We start from the raw sequence: 19,321 nt of genomic DNA, 5'->3' as shown, positions 1-19,321 counted from the left end.
GCTAAGGGGAAAATTATACTGTGTAGAGGCAGCTATGGAGGGCATTATACTGTGTAGAGGCAGCTATGGAGGCATTATACTGTGTAGGACAGCTAAGGGGAACATTATACTGTGTAGAGGCAGCTATGGAGGGCATTATACTTTGTAGGACAGCTAAGGGAAAATTATACTGTGTAGAGGCAGCTATGGAGGGCATTATACTGTATAGGGGAAGCTATGGGTGGCAATATACTGTGGGGGCAGCTATGGGGGACATTATACTGAGCAATTTACAAGAGCTGCAGGTCCAAGGGGGGAGGCGCTGTGTATCACTATATACAAAGGGGGTGGCGCTATTTGGGTATGTACATATGGTGGCATTATACTGTATAGGACAGCTAAGGGGAACATTATACTGTGTAGAGGCAGCTATGGATGGCATTATACTGTATAGGACAGCTAACGGGAACATTATACTGTGTAGAGGCAGCTATGGAGGGCATTATACTGTATAGGACAGCTAAGGGGAACATTATACTGTGTAGAGGCAGCTATGGAGGCCATTATACTGTGTAGAGGCAGCTATGGAGGGCATTATACTGTGTAGAGGCAGCTATGGAGGCATTATACTGTGTAGGACAGCTATGGGGGACATTATACTGTGTAGATGCAGCTATAGGGCATTATACTGTATAGGACAGCTAAGGGGAACATTATACTGTGTAGAGGCTGCTATGGAGGGCATTATACTGTGTAGAGGCAGCTATGGAGGAATTATACTGTGTAGGACAGCTAAGGGGAACATTATACTGTGTAGAGGCAGCTATGGAGGGCATTATACTTTGTAGGACAGCTGAGGGGAAAATTATACTGTGTAGTGGCAGCTATGGAGGGCATTATACTGTGTAGAGGCAGCTATGGGGGACATTATACTGTGTAGAGGCAGCTATAGGGGCATTATACTGTATAGGACAGCTAGGGGGAACATTATACTGTGTAGAGGCAGCTATGGAGGGCATTATACTGTGTAGAGGCAGCTATGGAGGCATTATACTGTGTAGGACAGCTAAGGGGAACATTATACTGTGTAGAGGCAGCTATGGAGGGCATTATACTTTGTAGGACAGCTAAGGGGAAAATTATACTGTGTAGTGGCAGCTATGGAGGGCATTATACTGTGTAGAGGCAGCTATGGGGGACATTATACTGTGTAGAGGCAGCTATAGGGGCATTATACTGTATAGGACAGCTAAGGGGAACATTATACTGTGTAGAGGCAGCTATGGAGGGCATTATACTGTGTAGAGGCAGCTATGGAGGCATTATACTGTGTAGGACAGCTAAGGGGAACATTATACTGTGTAGAGGCAGCTATGGGGGCATTATACTGTGTAGGACAGCTAAGGGGAACATTATACTGTGTAGAGGCAGCTATGGAGGGCATTATACTTTGTAGGAAAGCTAAGGGGAAAATTATACTGTGTAGTGGCAGCTATGGAGGGCATTATACTGTGTAGAGGCAGCTATGGGGGACATTATACTGTGTAGAGGCAGCTAAAGGGGCATTATACTGTATAGGACAGCTAAGGGGAACATTATACTGTGTAGAGGCAGCTATGGAGGGCATCATACTGTGTAGAGGCAGCTATGGAGGCATTATACTGTGTAGGACTGCTAAGGGTAACATTATACTGTGTAGAGGCAGCTATGGAGGGCATTATACTGTGTAGAGGCAGCTATGGGGGACATTATACTGTGTTGAGGCAGCTATAGGGGCATTATACTGTATAGGACAGCTAAGGGAAACATTATACTGTGTAGAGGCAGCTATGGAGGGCATTATACTGTGTAGAGGCAGCTATGGGGGCATTATACTGTGTAGGACAGCTAAGGGGAACATTATACTGTGTAGAGGCAGCTATGGAGGGCATTATACTTTGTAGGACAGCTAAGGGGAAAATTATACTGTGTAGAGGCAGCTATGGAGGGCATTATACTGTATAGGGGAAGCTATGGATGGCAATATACTGTGGGGGCAGCTATGGGGGACATTATACTGAGCAATTACAAGAGCTGCAGGTCCAAGGGGGGAGGCGCTGTGTAGCACTTTATACAAGGGGGGTGGCGCTTTGTAGGTACGTACATATGGTGGCATTATACTGTATAGGACAGCTAAGGGGAACATTATACTGTGTAGAGGCAGCTATGGATGGCATTATACTGTATAGGACAGCTAAGGGGAACATTATACTGTGTAGAGGCAGCTATGGAGGGCATTATACAGTGTAGAAGCTATGGGGGCATTATACTGTATAGGACAGCTAAGGGGAACATTATACTGTGTAGAGGCAGCTATGGAGGGCATTATACTGTGTAGCAGCTATGAGGGCATTATACTGTATATGACAGCTAAGGGGAACATTATACTGTGTAGAGTCACTCACGGGACAGTGCAGAGGAGGAGAAGCATCCCCCACCCATCGTGGGAACGGGGATAGGTAAGTAATGATGTTATTTTTTTATTAGGTACGTACATATGGTGGCATTATACTGTATAGGACAGCTAAGGGGAACATTATACTGTGCAGAGGCAACTATGGAGGGCAATATACTATGTGGCAAATATGGGGGCATTATACTGTATAGGACAGCTAAGGGGAACATTATACTGTGTAGAGGCAGCTATGGATGGCATTATACTGTATAGGACAGCTAAGGGGAACGTTATATACTGTGTAGAGGCATCTATGGGGGCATTATACTGTATAGGACAGCTAAGGGGAACATTATACTATGTTGAGGCAGCTATGGAGGGCATTATACTGTATAGGACAGCTAAGGGGAGCATTATACTGTGTAGAGGCAGCTATGGATGGCATTATACTGTGTAGAGGCAGCTATGGAGGCATTATACTGTGTAGGACAGCTATGGGGGACATTATACTGTGTAGAGGCAGCTATAGGGGCATTATACTGTATAGGACAGCTAAGGGGAACATTATACTGTGTAGAGGCAGCTATGGAGGGCATTATACTGTGTAGAGGCAGCTATGGAGGCATTATACTGTGTAGGACAGCTAAGGGGAACATTATACTGTGTAGAGGCAGCTATGGAGGGCATTATACTGTGTAGATGCAGCTATGGAGGCATTTTACAGTGTAGGACAGCTAAGGGGAACATTATACTGTGTAGAGGCAGCTATGGAGGGCATTATACTTTGTAGGACAGCTAAGGGGAAAATTATACTGTGTAGAGGCAGCTATGGAGGGCATTATACTGTATAGGGGAAGCTATGGATGGCAATATACTGTGGGGGCAGCTATGGGGGACATTATACTGAGCAATTACAAGAGCTGCAGGTCCAAGGGGGGAGGCGCTGTGTATCACTATATACAAAGGGGGTGGCGCTATGTGGGTACGTACATATGGTGGCATTATACTGTATAGGACAGCTAAGGGGAACATTATACTGTGTTGACGCAGCTATGGAGGGCATTATGCTGTGTAGGACAGCTAAGGGGAACATTATACTGTGTAGAGGCAGCTATGGAGGGCATTATACTGTATAGGACAGCTAATGGGAACATTATACTGTGTAGAGGCATCTATGGGGGCATTATACTGTATAGGACAGCTAAGGGGGACATTATACTCCGTAGAGGCAGCTATGGAGGGCATTATACCGTGTAGCGCTATGGGGGCATTATAGTGTATAGGACTGCTAAGGGGAACATTATACTGTGTAGATGCAGCTATGGGGGCATTATACTGTATAGGACAGCTAAGGGGAACATTATACTATGTTGAGGCAGCTATGGAGGGCATTATACTGTATAGGACAGCTAAGGGGAGCATTATACTGTGTAGAGGCAGCTATGGATGGCATTATACTGTGTAGAGGCAGCTATGGAGGCATTATACTGTGTAGGACAGCTATGGGGGACATTATACTGTGTAGAGGCAGCTATAGGGGCATTATACTGTATAGGACAGCTAAGGGGAACATTATACTGTGTAGAAGCAGCTATGGAGAGCATTATACTGTGTAGAGGCAACTATGGAGGCATTATACTGTGTAGGACAGCTAAGGGGATTATTATACTGTGTAGAGGCAGCTATGGAGGGCATTATACTGTGTAGATGCAGCTATGGAGGCATTATACAGTGTAGGACAGCTAAGGGGAACATTATACTGTGTAGAGGCAGCTATGGAGGGCATTATACTTTGTAGGACAGCTAAGGGGAAAATTATACTGTGTAGAGGCAGCTATGGAGGGCATTATACTGTATAGGGGAAGCTATGGGTGGCAATATACTGTGGGGGCAGCTATGGGGGACATTATACTGAGCAATTACAAGAGCTGCAGGTCCAAGGGGGGAGGCGCTGTGTATCACTATATACAAAGGGGGTGGCGCTATGTGGGTACGTACATATGGTGGCATTATACTGTATAGGACAGCTAAGGGGAACATTATACTGTGTAGAGGCAGCTATGGATGGCATTATACTGTATAGGACAGCTAAGGGGAACATTATACTGTGTTGAGGCAGCTATGGAGGGCATTATGCTGTGTAGGACAGCTAACGGGAACATTATACTATGTAGAGGCAGCTATGGAGGGCATTATACTGTATAGGACAGCTAATGGGAACATTATACTGTGTAGAGGCAGCTATGGAGGGCATTATACTGTGTAGAGGCAGCTATGGAGGGTATTATACTGTGTAGAGGCAGCTATGGAGGCATTATACTGTGTAGAACAGCTAAGGTGAACATTATACTGTGTAGAGGCAGCTATAGGGGCATTTTACTGTATAGGACAGCTAAGGGGAACATTATACTGTGTAGAGGCAGCTATGGAGGCATTATACTGTGTAGGACAGCTAAGGGGAACATTATACTGTGTAGAGGCAGCTATGGGGGCATTATACTGTGTAGGACAGCTAAGGGGAACATTATACTGTGTAGAGGCAGCTATGGAGGGCATTAGACTTTGTAGGACAGCTAAGGGGAAAATTATACTGTGTAGAGGCAGCTATGGAGGGCATTATACTGTGTAGAGGAAGCTATGGAGGCATTAAACTGCATAGGACAGCTAAGGGGAACATTATACTGTGTAGAGGCAGCTATGGGGAAAATTCTACTGTGTAGAGGCAGCTATGGAGGGCATTATACTGTATAGGGGAAGCTATGGGTGGCAATATACTGTGGGGGAAGCTATGGGGGACATTATACTGAGCAATTACAAGAGCTGCAGGTCCAAGGGGGGTGGCGCTGTGTAGCACTATATACAAGGGGGGTGACCCTATGTGGCACTATATAGAAGGGGGAGCGCTGTGTATCACTATACCTAAGGGGGATTGCTGTGTAGCACTATATACAAGAGGGGGAGGGCTATGTGATGCTATTTACAGAGGGGGAGGGATGTGTAGCGCTATTTACAGGGGTCATTGTGTAGCGCTATCTACACGGGGTTGTGTGTGGCTCTATATACAGGGGTTTGTGTGTAGCGCTATCTACAGGGGGTTGTGTGTGGTGCTATCTACAGGGGCTGTGTGTATGTGGTGCTTTACGCTATAGTGTTTGACACAATTATATTCAGGGGTGCAGTCTATGGTGCTATAATATTTAGGGCCCAGCGTTTGGTACTATTTTATTCAGTGGCGCAGTGTTTGGTGCTATTATATTTAGGGGCACAGTGTGTGGCAAAATGATAATTTTATCTTTGTTTATAGGTGTGGAAATGTTGGAAAAGTGAGGAGCCAAAGACATCTGAGTGGCAAATTCTGCAGAAATGGGTCATCGCCGGGAAAAGTCGTCACATGTGAGTCACTAGATTTATAGACAATCTGTCATGTCTCCTGACATGTTTATTATGGAAATCCTTGTATTTCACAAAAAGCATTTGTGCAGTCCAGGACTGATAGACATATAAGTGTTACTATTCCGCTTGTCAGGAGAATGTGTCCCTACACGGTGCGATACTGTCATCGATGGTTGGAGACTGTCAGTATGTGGGTACACATCCTTTTGACAAGGGGAGTAGTAACACCCATTTGTTAATGTCTGGACAAAAAGGAAGTGTTAACAATAATTACAGGGCGGCGGTGGAGAAGGGGGGCCCAAGTTTGGGTAACAGCCCAGGGCCTATGGTCTACTTAATCCGCCACTGCACACATTAAACACAAATGCGTTTTTTAAACCAGAAATCCAAAACCATAAGGATGTCAATGGGGAAAAAAATCAGTTTCTTGGCAATTTCTCGCATGGAATAGCCTTCATTTCTAAGAACAAGAATAGACTGTCGAGTTTCACATGAAAGCTCTCTTTTTCTAGCCATTTGGAGAGTTTAATCGAACCCACAAATGTAATGCTCCAGATTCTCAACTAGCTCAAAGGAAGGTCAGTTTTATAGCTCCTCTAAACAGCAAAACCGTTTACAGCGGTGCTAACATAATTGCACAAGGGTTTTCAATTGTTTTCTAATCATCCATTAGCCTTCTAACACAGTTAGCAAACACAATGTACCATTAGAACACTGGAGGGATGGTTGCTGGAAATGGGCCTCTATACACCTATGTAGATATTGCATTAAAAACCAGACGTTTGCAGCTAGAATAGTCATTTACCACATTAACAATGTATAGAGTGTATTTCTGATTAATTTAATGTTGTCTTCATTTAAAAAAACTGTGCTTTTCTTCCAAAAATAAGGAAATTTCTAAGTGACCCTAAACTTTTGAACGGTAGTGTATCTAACTTGAATTATGATCAACACATCATGTATATCTTATCATTAAATAACTGACTTATCAGAATAATATGCTTTCTCATTTTTATACTAATACATCCTCACAACAAAGAATAACTTACATAAATGCTTCATTTAATATATGCAATTCTTGCATTTTTGCCAATTCTGGTCATCTTTACCCAAAATGCAAAATTAGAATGATCCATAGCGTCCCCTTACACAATTAGGAACAATGTATGAGTCGTTATACAAAAAAAAAATGTATGTCAAAATTGTGTTTTTTGCCGTTAGGCCACATAGTGATCAGATAAAAATCCAAAACAACGCCCTCTGTTTTAGCCGTTTTCGACGATCAACTCTGATCTGCCGTGCTGGTGTTATTTATTTTAAAACTTGAAATCATACATGAATAGGTGAATGCCCAGCTTTAACAAAATGTCAAGGTACTGGAAGTTCACATTGTTTATTGTGGACTGTGGATTTATGTTGGTAGATACTATTTAGACTGATTTTCCAACAGTCTGCATGGACATTTCAACAAATACACCGCATTTATGGAATCACAGTCAATAGCAACCTAATCAGTATTCTTTTCCCTGTGTGTGGCTGTAAAATATCTGTACCACGGATGACACTGTTGCACTGTGCACAGTTTATACACAAATATGTATCATGAGAAGAGGAGGTAAAAACATAAAATTTTCCTTAAAATTAACTTTAATAAAAGAATCAGCTCTAACCAGTTGTTCTCATACAGTGCGTCCACATCTGAAAGGATGGAGTGGTGGTATTTGAAATTATGGAATCATTAGATAATTCACACAAAGAATATTCCTTGCATACAATTTTAAAGATATTATGACATATATTATGAAATTGACTTTCAAAAGTTAACCTCTTAGTAGTATATGATTTATGTAATGGCGGGGTTAAGGAAACGAACAAGTGAGCCCTAATCTACCCGCCACTCTGTCCCTGCCTACTTGCAACGACCCGCCCTAGGCGACGGGGTACAACTGGGTGGCGGTCCCTACGCTCAGTAAGTGCACGAGACAAACAGACAAGGGAACACCAAGCAGAGGGAAAGGGGCAGTTGCCCACGGCAACACCGTGAGCAATAAGAGTAGTGAACGAGCCGAGTCAAACCAGGAGTGCACGAGGTACCAAACGCAGGGCAGGAGAGTAGTCAGTAAGCCAGGGTCAGTATGGAGCAGGATCAAATAGTAGAAGCTTTAGCTGGGCCAGGAAACCACACGAGAAGAATCACAATCAAAGGAGGAACAGGAAAGGCAGGTATAAATAGACAGAGGGCGGGAGCTAGCTCCGTCTGGCCAGGCTGCGATAGGCTCTCCCACTCCTAAGCCTGCCATCCTGAGTGGTGGAAGATGGAGTCAGTCTCGGAGACATAGGCTCAGGTGCAGACTGATTACCTATGGGAGTATACACATAAGTTGTGCCTGGCAGATCCTTTACAATTTACATACATGAGACAATAACGTTTCTTGTGTTAGAGATTGAACCCTTTACTTCTCTACAGTATCTCTATCTTAGGATAATAGGTTTTTTTTCATGCCTTTAACTGCTATAGTAGAATTTTAAGTGTTACTAACAATACAATATGGGTTATTTGGCTCTGGGGGATCGTTTTTGTTTTTTTAACAGATCTCGGATGAAAACTGGAATATAGTAACAATTGGTTCTTATCAGTCGATTTAACAAACAGTTCAGTATACAATCCACCATTGTTAAGGAAAACCGTAGGGTGCCAGAGTCTGATGGCAGCAACCTGGTTAGAGCACTACCACCCAGGACGAATACCTAGAAATCCAGAACGGGGGATCCCGTGCAGCACAAAGTATATTTTACATGTAGCTGAGCAGATCCAAGAGGATATATGGTTGCTTTAAAGGCCAGCGTCCTCGTACGTCATCCCTCCATTAAAGATTAGTGAGCCTGATCTCCCAAAGGAAAAGGAGACTAAAAGACACAGGTAAAAGCCTGCACAACATCCAAGATGAGAATGGACCGCTCCTTATGATGAGAGGAACAGAAAAGGAGCAACACCACTCTAGATAAAATGGAGGGTGGTGGGGACCTGCTGGAGTAAGGTAGACATTCAATGCAGGTTCTCCTTAGTCTGGAGGAGGAATAAAAGCACTGGTACCACGGGTGCTAAGGACCTGCACGTGAAACCATCTGGAAATCGGACTACCCATGAAACTAAAATCTGGGTCGGGCAGGGACCAGACCCTACAGCGGACTGTGGTCTATCCCCCCCCCATTTAGACCAGAATGCAAGAAAGAAAGTTGAATTAGAGAGAGACCGTGGGGAGATATGCCTGTCTCTACACCAACAACTCCGGCCTTCCAGTCATAGCAGTGTATACAAAAAGGTGGTGGATTTCTTGCCTAGATCAAAGTCAAGATGACCAGGACCAAAAAAAAGCACACTCGCAGGACTGTTAAATCAGGAGGTCCTAGAGAGAGCAGAACTGGAAGAGCTGGAAGGTGCTTGTGGCGGGGATGACAACGTCCAGCATGCCAGGAACATCGTAGCCAGACCTAGGCTACTAGAAGAACAGGAACCAATTTTGTCTTCAAGCTTAGGTGGGGTAGAGGTGGAGTAGTGCAAACAAGGCTCATGCAGTTACCAGAGAGTTCGTCGTGACTGCTGTAGGAGCCTGGAGACAAACCACAGTGCCAGGAAAAATATCTGAGAAGCCATAAATTTGACGTCTGGGGTGCTCCAATGCTTGTAGTGCATGGGAAAGACAACGGATTGAATGCCCACTTCCCGGGGTCCAGTTGTTCATGACTGATCCAGTCTGCAACTCAGATGTCCACCCTTGTAAGATGGACAGCAGATAATGCATGGACAAGGCTTTCTACTCAAGAGAGGATTTGAGTTACATGTGCCATCCAGGTAGTTGGGGGTACTCCTCAGCTATGGTATTGACCATCAGAATAATCTGTCTCTGAGCTCCAGAATGTTGGTGGGCAGAAAAGCCCCCTGGCCCAGAAGGCTGGTATCTGCAGTTTAAAAAATTGGTGTGGGGAACAGGGTGGGCCGGTCCAGAGAGTGAGAAAGAGGGGGAGGTCATGCCCCACTAAAAGATGATAGTCGGCTAAAGGGTCCTATTATCACTAAAATCAATATGTGGGTTCCTCAAAGAAACAAGTAAAGGGTCCTATAATAAAAAACTGAGCAAGGGAACCATTCTCATAATAGCTACCATACTTCTTAAGACCTTCACGTAGAGTTGGAGGGGCAAAGGTGAAGGCCATCAGTAAACCCGCTCTGGAGAATTACTGTCGCCTGGGAGGACTCACAACACCCTAGAATAGCATCTACAGAAAAACAGGGTGCACTGAATGGAGAAGACATGACTGACTGAGAAATGAACCAGCCACGGTTAGTGAGGTTTTAGGTAGCGATCCTGAGATTTTTGAGAAGTTAGTCTGGTGGGATAGTATCCAGATATTATCCATATGTAGGAAGACGACGCCCCTGAGTCGTAGAAGGGACATGGCCATAGAGAAGAGGGGTAAAATGGGAATGTGTAAGTCTGAATCCTGTCTCCACCCGAGGCAGAAACTTATAAAGCTCCATGGAGCAATAGCATCATCAAAAGTGGAGCACACATTGGAACGAGAAAGTCAAATAGACCAGAAAGATTCTCCTGAGAAGGTACCTGGACATTAACACCTTGGTCTGGTAGTGAACATAGCAACCTCCAGCCTAGAGAGTACCTCCTGAAAGACAAGGGGGTGTCCTACCACCTGAGTGTTTATAGGCTAAGGTGTGTTTAGGAGCTCTGCACTAGGAATGGCCTCCTCATTTCCTAGAAGATGAATAATATCTCTGCACGGGAGGTAGAGAAGGGACAAAACGTCTTGGGTCCAAATGCCTGGGTTGGAGTTGGAGGAGAAGAGAGCTGTGGCTACCTGTAGCCTCATGATATTCACATCAAGTCTGGTACCTAATAGGTTGGTTCCTAAACAAGGGGGGCAGGCAGAGATTTCTCAGGGGCTGCGTCATTCTTCCCTGAGCCCCGGGCAAGATCTCATGTTTGAGCGGTTTAGCCCACTCGGGAACTATTTTAGAGACACCCGTAGATGCATAATCTTGGCGAAGAGCAAGAATGGCCACTTCACAGGCAGATGTGGGGAGAGACTTGTGCACATGTCCGTAAACTCTCTGAGGGTGGCAGCATGCACCATGAGAAGCATAGTAGATTTGAAGAGTCACAACGCCGGTGGATTCACATAGGGTGAAGACATCCATTTAGACACCAAGCTGGTCTAGAAGGTGCAGAGGATGTCCAGGCGCTTGCTTGTTAAAAGTAAACTAATGCTTGCTGAGAAGGGTTGCTAAGGCATTTGTGGGAATGCTTAAGGCACTTGAACGGAACTTCCTCTAATGACAAATCAACTCGTGCAACTTTATTTTGGAGAGGAGTTGCTCTCTTGGCAAAGCGTAAACGCAGACCCCACTACCACAAATTATGCTGTTTTCCACATTTGAGGAAATTGATCATGAATTTTCCCCTACCAGGTAAGTATGTATGCCCGGAAAGCCAGAATAAGTGTGTCCATATGTCTCGCGTCTAAGAGGGGAGGTCTGGGTCTGACTCAGAGGTACAGGTCCATAGGGGATTCAGAGAAAGCCCGGGGAGGTGGGCCCTGAAGCACTTACAGGACATGCCAATCTGTGAGTTCTCTACTAGCAGCTCGCCAGGACCACATAGGCAACAGATTGGGACAGCGAGGGAGCCCATCAGGAGGTAGAACACTGCCAACCTGAGCAGAGGGGATTTCTCCCATCGTGACCTTTCTCTTGGTAGCTTGGACTCATCTTGGGTGGTTGTCAGAGTACCAGTAGATGCTGAAAGAATAGGGAAAAGGACCAAACCATGGAGAGAGAAATCAGTGAGGCTCCGCAATTGACTTAGACAGGGAAGGGGACTATAAGGAGAGGAACCAGTGTAATTCTGGTTAGAGGGAGGATCTTGAGCAGTCTGCAGGAGAGGTGTTTGTGCACAGGAGCTGCAAGTGAAGTTGGTTTATCCTCAACTTATAAAGCAGTCCAACTAGAAGATAAGTAGAAGAAGGTAGTAGAGTTAGTGTCAGCCAACGCAAGTAACTCCAACAATTAAACTATTATGTATTTAGACAACTCCATGAGCTTAAACAGTCTCTTAAAATGTTAGTTAGGCAGCTTCACCTTTATGCAAAGCAACAGGGCCGAGTTTACCTACAAGGTAGGCGGCCTGTCTATGGAGACTTGTCAGCAGGCTGCAGCACAACATCCCCATAGAGCAGGAACCAGTGTTAGGGAGGTTCATGTGCTCCCGATGTGAACGGTGATAGGAGACGGGTGTGGATAGGAAGGGGGAGGAGACCGAGTCCTCAGACACTAGGTCGCAAAGGCTGGGACTAAACTTGCGAGTACCGGACACCAAAAATGGCCGTGACTGCAACCAATAGGCCTGAAATTACAAAGAATGACCGAGCAGAGGTGGGGGAGCCTATAGAGGCTTCCCTCTTAGACATTGGGAGCGGTGTGTTGACGAAGGCCCGGACGGATACAGGTCCCTGTACAGGCCCCCGTAGTGTGCGGGAGAATACCGTCGCCTAGCTCCAGGCCCAGTGGGGCCAAAGTGGCAGCAGCCTAAACCCATTGTTTCCATTGTGACAATGCATTAAAACCCAGGCCATAATGACCTTCTTATGCATGCATGCTAATTACAATTATGTAGATATGTTTAGTAATGGCAATTCAATTAAATATATTTCTTGTCACGAACACAGGGTATGTGGACCCACTAGACCGCTCCGCCATAGCGGAGAGGCAGCTGACCAGGTCACAGTCTATATGAAAGTCAATAGTAACGCTTGGGTACCTGAACTAGTCCAGACCGTGGCAGTGGCAGCAGCAGGATGGAGGCCGGTGCAGCAGGTAGCGCCAGACGTGTCGGACAGTATCCGATGTGACAGAAGACACTGGACGTGGCAGAAGACACTGGACGTGACAGAAGACACTGGACATGGCAAATGACAGCAGGTGCAGTAGGCACGACTCCAAAACTGGTATGCACAGGAACAAGAACAGTACGGGACACAGGAACAGGAAACAGGGCACGGGTAACAACTGGAACGGGAAACACTAAAGGACCATTTGCAAGACAGACTCGGATAAACTAACAATGCTCAGGCAAGGATCAGAAGACCTGGGGCCTTCTTATAGACCAGGAAATCATGGCAGTTTATGATGATGACGATTTCCTGTGTGCGCGCGCACTCTACGGGACACAGCAGAACGGAGCGGAAGTGAGCGCTGGCGTCTCCTAGGAAGGAGATGGGGACCAGGGCTCACGGATCCATGGCTGCGGGCATCGGGAGGTGATTAAACCCGACGGCCCGCGGCCATGGATGCTACAGTATCCCCCTCTTACGCCCCCTCTTCTTGGGGCCAGAGCGAGAGAGGAACATTTTAATAAGAGCAGGAGCACTGAGGTTGTCTTCTGGCTCCCAGGACCTCTCCTCAGGACCAAACCCTCTCCAGTCCACCAAATAGAAAGTCCTTCCTTCTACCCTTTGGCAGTCCAGGATCTCCTTTACCTCGAATACATCAGAAGGACAACTGGGAGCAACTGTGGAACTAGAAGTCTTGCTGTAGCGGTTCAGGACCACTGGTTTCAGGAGGGACACATGGAGGAGTTGGGGATTCTGATTGTAGGAGGCAGCCGCAGCTTATAGGAGACAGGGTTGATTTGTTGCAGAATCTCGAAAGGACCAAGGAACCTGGGAGCAAACTTGTATGAGGGTACCTTCAAGCGAATGTTCAGAGAGGACAGCCAGATTTTAGTACCTGGAAGATACTGAGGCGGCTCTCCTCTCCTAGTATCTGCCTTTCGCTTCATGCGATCCACTGCCAGCAAAATAGAGGACCGGGTCTGTTGCCAGATTTGCAGAAAGTCCCCATATGCAGAGTCAGCAGCGGGTACTTGAGATGTGGTCGACACTGGAAGAGGGACTCTAGGATGTTGACCGTATACAATGTGAAATGGAGTGGAAGTGGTGGACTCACTTGTGTGGTTGTTGTATGAGAACTCAGCCCATGGAAGAAGTTGTACCCAGTTATCGTGCTGTGAAGAGATGAAGTGGCGGAGATAATTCTCCATGATCTGGTTGATCCAAACTCACATCCAGGAGTTTACAGAGGGTTCTCCAGAACTTTGAGGTAAACTGAACCCCCCGGTCGGACACAATGTGAAGAGGCAAGCCATGCAAGTGAAAGATGTGTTGAATAAAGATACTCGCCAGTCGGGGAGCAGAAGGTAGACCGGTCAGCGGGATAAAATGTGCCATCTTAGAGAACCGGTCCACCACCACCCAGACGGTGTTGCATCCTGCTGAGGGGGGAAGGTCTGTGACAAAGTCCATCGAAATGTGCTGCCAGGGGGCATTGGGTACAGGCAGAGGTTGGAGCAGGCCGGCCGGCTTGGAGTGAGTAACTTTGTTAGAAGCACACACCGTGCAAGAAGAGACAAAGTCCAGAACATCTTTAGGTAGCGTGGGCCACCAGAAGTGACGAGCAATCAGGTCTCGTGTTTTACGGACACCAGCGTGCCCAGCTAGTTAAGTACTGTGTCACAAGCGGAGAATTCTTCTCCTGTCTGCCAACCGAACAAAAGTCCTCCCCGGAGGGATGTCTCTAATCTGCTGAGGATTAGCAGTGACAATGCAGAACGAGTCTATGATAGTCTGAAGGGACTCCACCGTGTCTTCCGTCTCAAACGATGGGGACAGGGCATCGGCCCTCACGTTCTTGTCAGCGGGACGGTAGTGGAGCAGAAATTGGAAACGGGTAAAAAACAGCGACCACCTGGCTTGACGAGGATTCAGTCTTTGAGCTGACAGAAGGTAGGTAAGGTTCTTGTGGTCGGTGTAGATCAAGATCGGGTGAGCTGCGCCCTCTAGAAGATGTCTCCACTCCTCCAGAGCCAATTTGATGGCCAGTAGCTCCCGATCTCCAATAGAGTAATTGCGCTCAGCAGAAGAAAAAAGTCTTGAGTAGTAGCCACATACTACTACCTTTCCTTTGGAGCTCCTCTGGAACAGAAGTGCACCTGCACCAACAGAGGAAGCGTCCACCTCCAATGAGAACTGTTGAAATACGTCAGGGTGATGGAGGATCGAAGCTGAAGTGAAGGCTTTCTTGAGGCTAATGAATGCGGACTCTGCCTCTGGAGTCCACACCTTGGCGTTCACACCCTTCTTGGTAAGAGTCGAGATGGGAGCCGTCAGAGATGAAAAGTTCGGAATAAACTGCCGGTAGAAATTGGCGAATCCCAGGGACCGTTGTAAGGCCCTTAGGTCCTGAGGACGTGGCCACTCCAGGACAGACTGTAGTTTCTCAGGGTCCATCTTAAGACTTTGATCCAAGATGAAGTAGCCCAGGAAGGGCAAAGACTTCTTTTCAAAGACGCACTTCTCCAACTTGGCATATAAGCGATTCTCTCTTAGTTGCAGAAGAACTTGACGGACATGCCTCCGATGGGTCATCGGATCTGGGGAGAAAATCAAAATATCATCGAGATAAACTACAACACACATATAGAGGAGGTCTCGGAAAATATCATTGACGAATTCCTGAAATACTGCTAGAGCGTTACACAGTCCGAAGGGCATCACTAGGTATTCGTAGTGCCCATCGCGGGTGTTAAATGCCGTCTTCCATTCGTCACCCCGGCGAATCCGGATTAGGTTATAAGCTCCCCGCAGATCTAGCTTAGAAATTTTTTTGGCTCCTCGTATGCGATCAAACAGCTCGGACATAAGTGGCAACGGGTATTTGTTCTTGACCGTGATCTGGTTGAGACCACGGTAGTCAATGCAGGGTCGAAGAGATCCATCTCTCTTCTTAACGAAGAAGAAGCCGGCCCCAGCCGGGGAGGAAGATTTTCTAATAAAAGCCCTCTCCAAATTCTCCTTGATATAGGCTGACATAGATAAAGTCTCTGGCAAGGAGAGAGGATATACTCGTCCACGGGGAAGAGAAGCATTAGGAACCAGTTCAATGGGACAGTCATAATTCTGATTTGGAGACAACGTCTCAGCCTCTCGTTTGCAGAAGACATTCGCAAAACTGGCATACTGAGATGGTAGAGCGGAGAGTGACTGAGGCAGAGGGGGCATAACAGGACGGACTTGTGACAGGCAATGGCTATGGCATCTGGAACCCCATTGAAGAACTTCTCCGGAACTCCAGTCAAGAACCGGGGCGTGTAAGCGGAGCCATGGCAGACCCAGCAGGATAGGATTGATAGCCTTAGGTAGTACCAGGAAGGTGATCTGTTCTGAGTGAAGAGCTCCGACCCGTAGTGTCAATGGCTCCATGATGAGCATAATCGGATCGGGCAATGGTAGACCATTCACAGAGGCAACAGCCAGGGGTCTCTCCAGACGAACTGTGGGTAGACGTAAACGATCCACTAGATCCTGCTGGATGAAATTAGCAGCGGCTCCAGAGTCAAGATAGGCGGAGGAAGGATGTGACGTCTCTCCGGAGACGATGGCCACAGGAATCGATAATCTGGAAGAGGTTTTAATGTTTGGAGACGTTCCACCTGGAGTTGCCTCTCCAACCAACCCTAGGTACTGGAGTTTCCCGGTTTCTGTGGGCATTGGCGCACAAAATGACCTTTAAGGCCACCATACATACATAGTCCAGAGCAGGGGCATAACTAGGAAAGACTGGGCCCCATAGCAAACTTTTGACTGGGCCCCCCCCCCCTCCCCTGAGTGCCACACAACCCCCCCTTGTAGATAGTGCCTTTTTTACAGCCCCCCCCCCCCTGTAGATAACGCCACACAGCCCCACTGTAGATAGCGCCATACAGCCCCCCTGTAGGTAACGCTATACAGCCCCTCCCTGTAGATAGCGCCATACAGCCTCAACCCCCCAAAAAAATCTGACCTATAGTGTGTCCTACAAAAGACATGTATCCCCTATCCACAGGATAGGGGATACATGTGTGATCGCTGGCAGTGATAGGGAGAACGGGGGACTGAAATTCCCCCGAAGTTCTCCATGACTAACCTCTGACTTCTGGGGTCTGTGTCGGCAGCTCAATAAAAATGAAAGGAGCGCTGGTCACGCATGCGCACAAGCGCGACCGGCGCTCCATTCATTTCTACGGAGCTGCCGACACAGACCCCGGAAGTCCGAGGTTTGTGATGGAGAACTTCAGGGGACTTTCGGTCCCCCGTTCTCCTTATCGCTGCCAGTGATCACACATGTATCCTGTGGATAGGGGATACATGTCTTTTGTAGGAACAACCCCTTTAATGGCAGAGCGGGGAGATACCTCACTGCTCTGCCATAGTGTTTAGTGGCGTCGCGCTGTAGTAGCCATAGCGGCAGATAGCGGAGCCTCCGGCCATGTTGGGGGCCCGTGCCGGCGGGCGACACGGGCCCCTTCATGCCGTGGGCCCCGTAGCAGCCGCTACGGCTGCTACAGCGGTAGTTACGCCACTGATTAGATACATAGCTCAGCAGTCAGTATCACAAATGATAGGATTAAATACACAGCTCAGCAGTCAGTATCACGCATGATAGGATTAGATATAGGACTCAGCTCACTGACATTGCGTCTACAGTGCTGGACCTGGAAATTTAAGATAATAATTAATTTGCTTTTTTATGTGTTGCTAAATTTTTTTGCCTTTTTTTTTTTTACAGTTTCGATTGTCAGACTACGTCAATGACAGAGTTCTTTTTATTCTCAATAAAATGGTTAACAAGGGTTGTGTAGTGTTTTTTTTTTTATTTCAATAAAATATTTTTCTATGCCCTTGCATTTTTTTAAACTTTATTACTATCACCTTACTGATGCCCGCTGATTGACAATGTCCATTACTAAGGCGGGGCTTAATGTTAGCCGTGCAGAGGCTAACACTAACCACCATTATTACTCAGGTACCGTCTGCCACCAGGTGTGCCGGGAAGAGCCGGGTACAATCCAGTACCCGACCATCTGTAGCGGCGGTCGGGCACTGGGCCGGCAGCAGGTTGATATTATTAGTCTGGGAAAGGCCAACAACATTGGCCCTTCCCACCCTGGTAATGCTAGGCTGCTGCTGTGTTCTATCTGGCTGGTTATGAAAAATGGGGGGGGGGGGTGCGGGGGATTTTTTTACCATTTAAAAAAAAAAATGACGTGGGGTCCCCCTCATTTTCATAACCAGCCAGATACAACATAGCAGCAGCCTGGCATTACCAGGGTGTGAAGGGCCACTGTATTTGGCCTTTCCCAGCCTAATAATACCAGCCTGCGGCCGCCCCATTGCCCGACCATCGCTACAGATGGTCAGGTACTGGATCATACCTGGCTCTTCCCAGCACCCCTTGTGGTGGTGGTGGGTACCGGGGTAATAATGGGGGTTAGTGTTAGCCTCTGCATCGGCTAACACTAAGTCCCTCCTTAGTAATGAACGCTGTCATTCAGCCAGTGGCCATTACTAAAGAGGTAGAAATAAAGTGTTAAAAAAATAAAGACATAGAAAAAATATTTTATTGAAATAAAACAAAAACACACAACCCTCGTTAACCATTTTATTTAGAATAAAAAAAGTTGTTATCGAAGTAGTCCTCGAATCCGACGTAGTCCAAAACCCGAATCTGTAAAAAATCCCAAACACAAAAAAAAACCCATTAGTAACACATGTGGTAGGCTTAGATACAGGGCCCCAGCAGATAGTAATGTTTCACTTACCCTTCTCTTCGGCTCTGGGCGCACCAAAGGTCCTGACCCAATCCAGCGCCGTGACGTCAAGATGTGAAAAAGACATCAGGACCAAAGGTCCTTCTTAAGTAGTTTTCCTTTGATTGGGCACACCTGGCAAACTAATTATCACAGGTGTCTGAGATTGATTACAATGGTCCAAAGAGCTCTAAGACATAATACCATCCATGAGTTTAATTGAAAAACTAATAATTAAATGTTTATGACACTTAAATCTAATGTGCATAATAATTTGGAACACGGTGTATGTGTGCCAACCATCTCGCCCTGGAGATGGTGATTCTGTGAGCTAAGTTGTTCCCCAAGTTGTCACATTATATAAGTTGTCACATTTTTTCATGCTTGAAAAAAGTCCTAATGTTGGACTGAAACGTCGCACCGCTGTATGTTGGCTTGAATAAATCACAGTTTTTTTCATTCATCCTGTTGGAGTGCTGCAAGATTTATTTCTCCTGAATATATATATATATATATATATATATATATATACACACATTCATATATATACATACACACAGTCGAGTCACATTATTATGTCCACCAGCTAATATACAGAGTAACCGCCGTGTGCAGCATGGACAGCAGCTAGACAGGCTGGGAGTGACTCAATAAGGTGCTGGTAGGTTGTCTCAGGTATCTGGAGCCATGCTGACTGCAGGGCATCCAACAATTGCTGGAGGGTGCATGGAGGAGGATCTATAGAGCGAACAAGACAATCCATGTGGTCCCACAGATGCTCAATTGGGTTTAAGTCCGGCAAATTAGGGGGCCAGGG

This window comes from Rhinoderma darwinii, chromosome 1, assembly GCF_050947455.1.
Source record: "Rhinoderma darwinii isolate aRhiDar2 chromosome 1, aRhiDar2.hap1, whole genome shotgun sequence".
Taxonomy (NCBI): Eukaryota; Metazoa; Chordata; class Amphibia; order Anura; family Rhinodermatidae; genus Rhinoderma; species Rhinoderma darwinii.
This window is presented reverse-complemented; position numbering follows the sequence as displayed.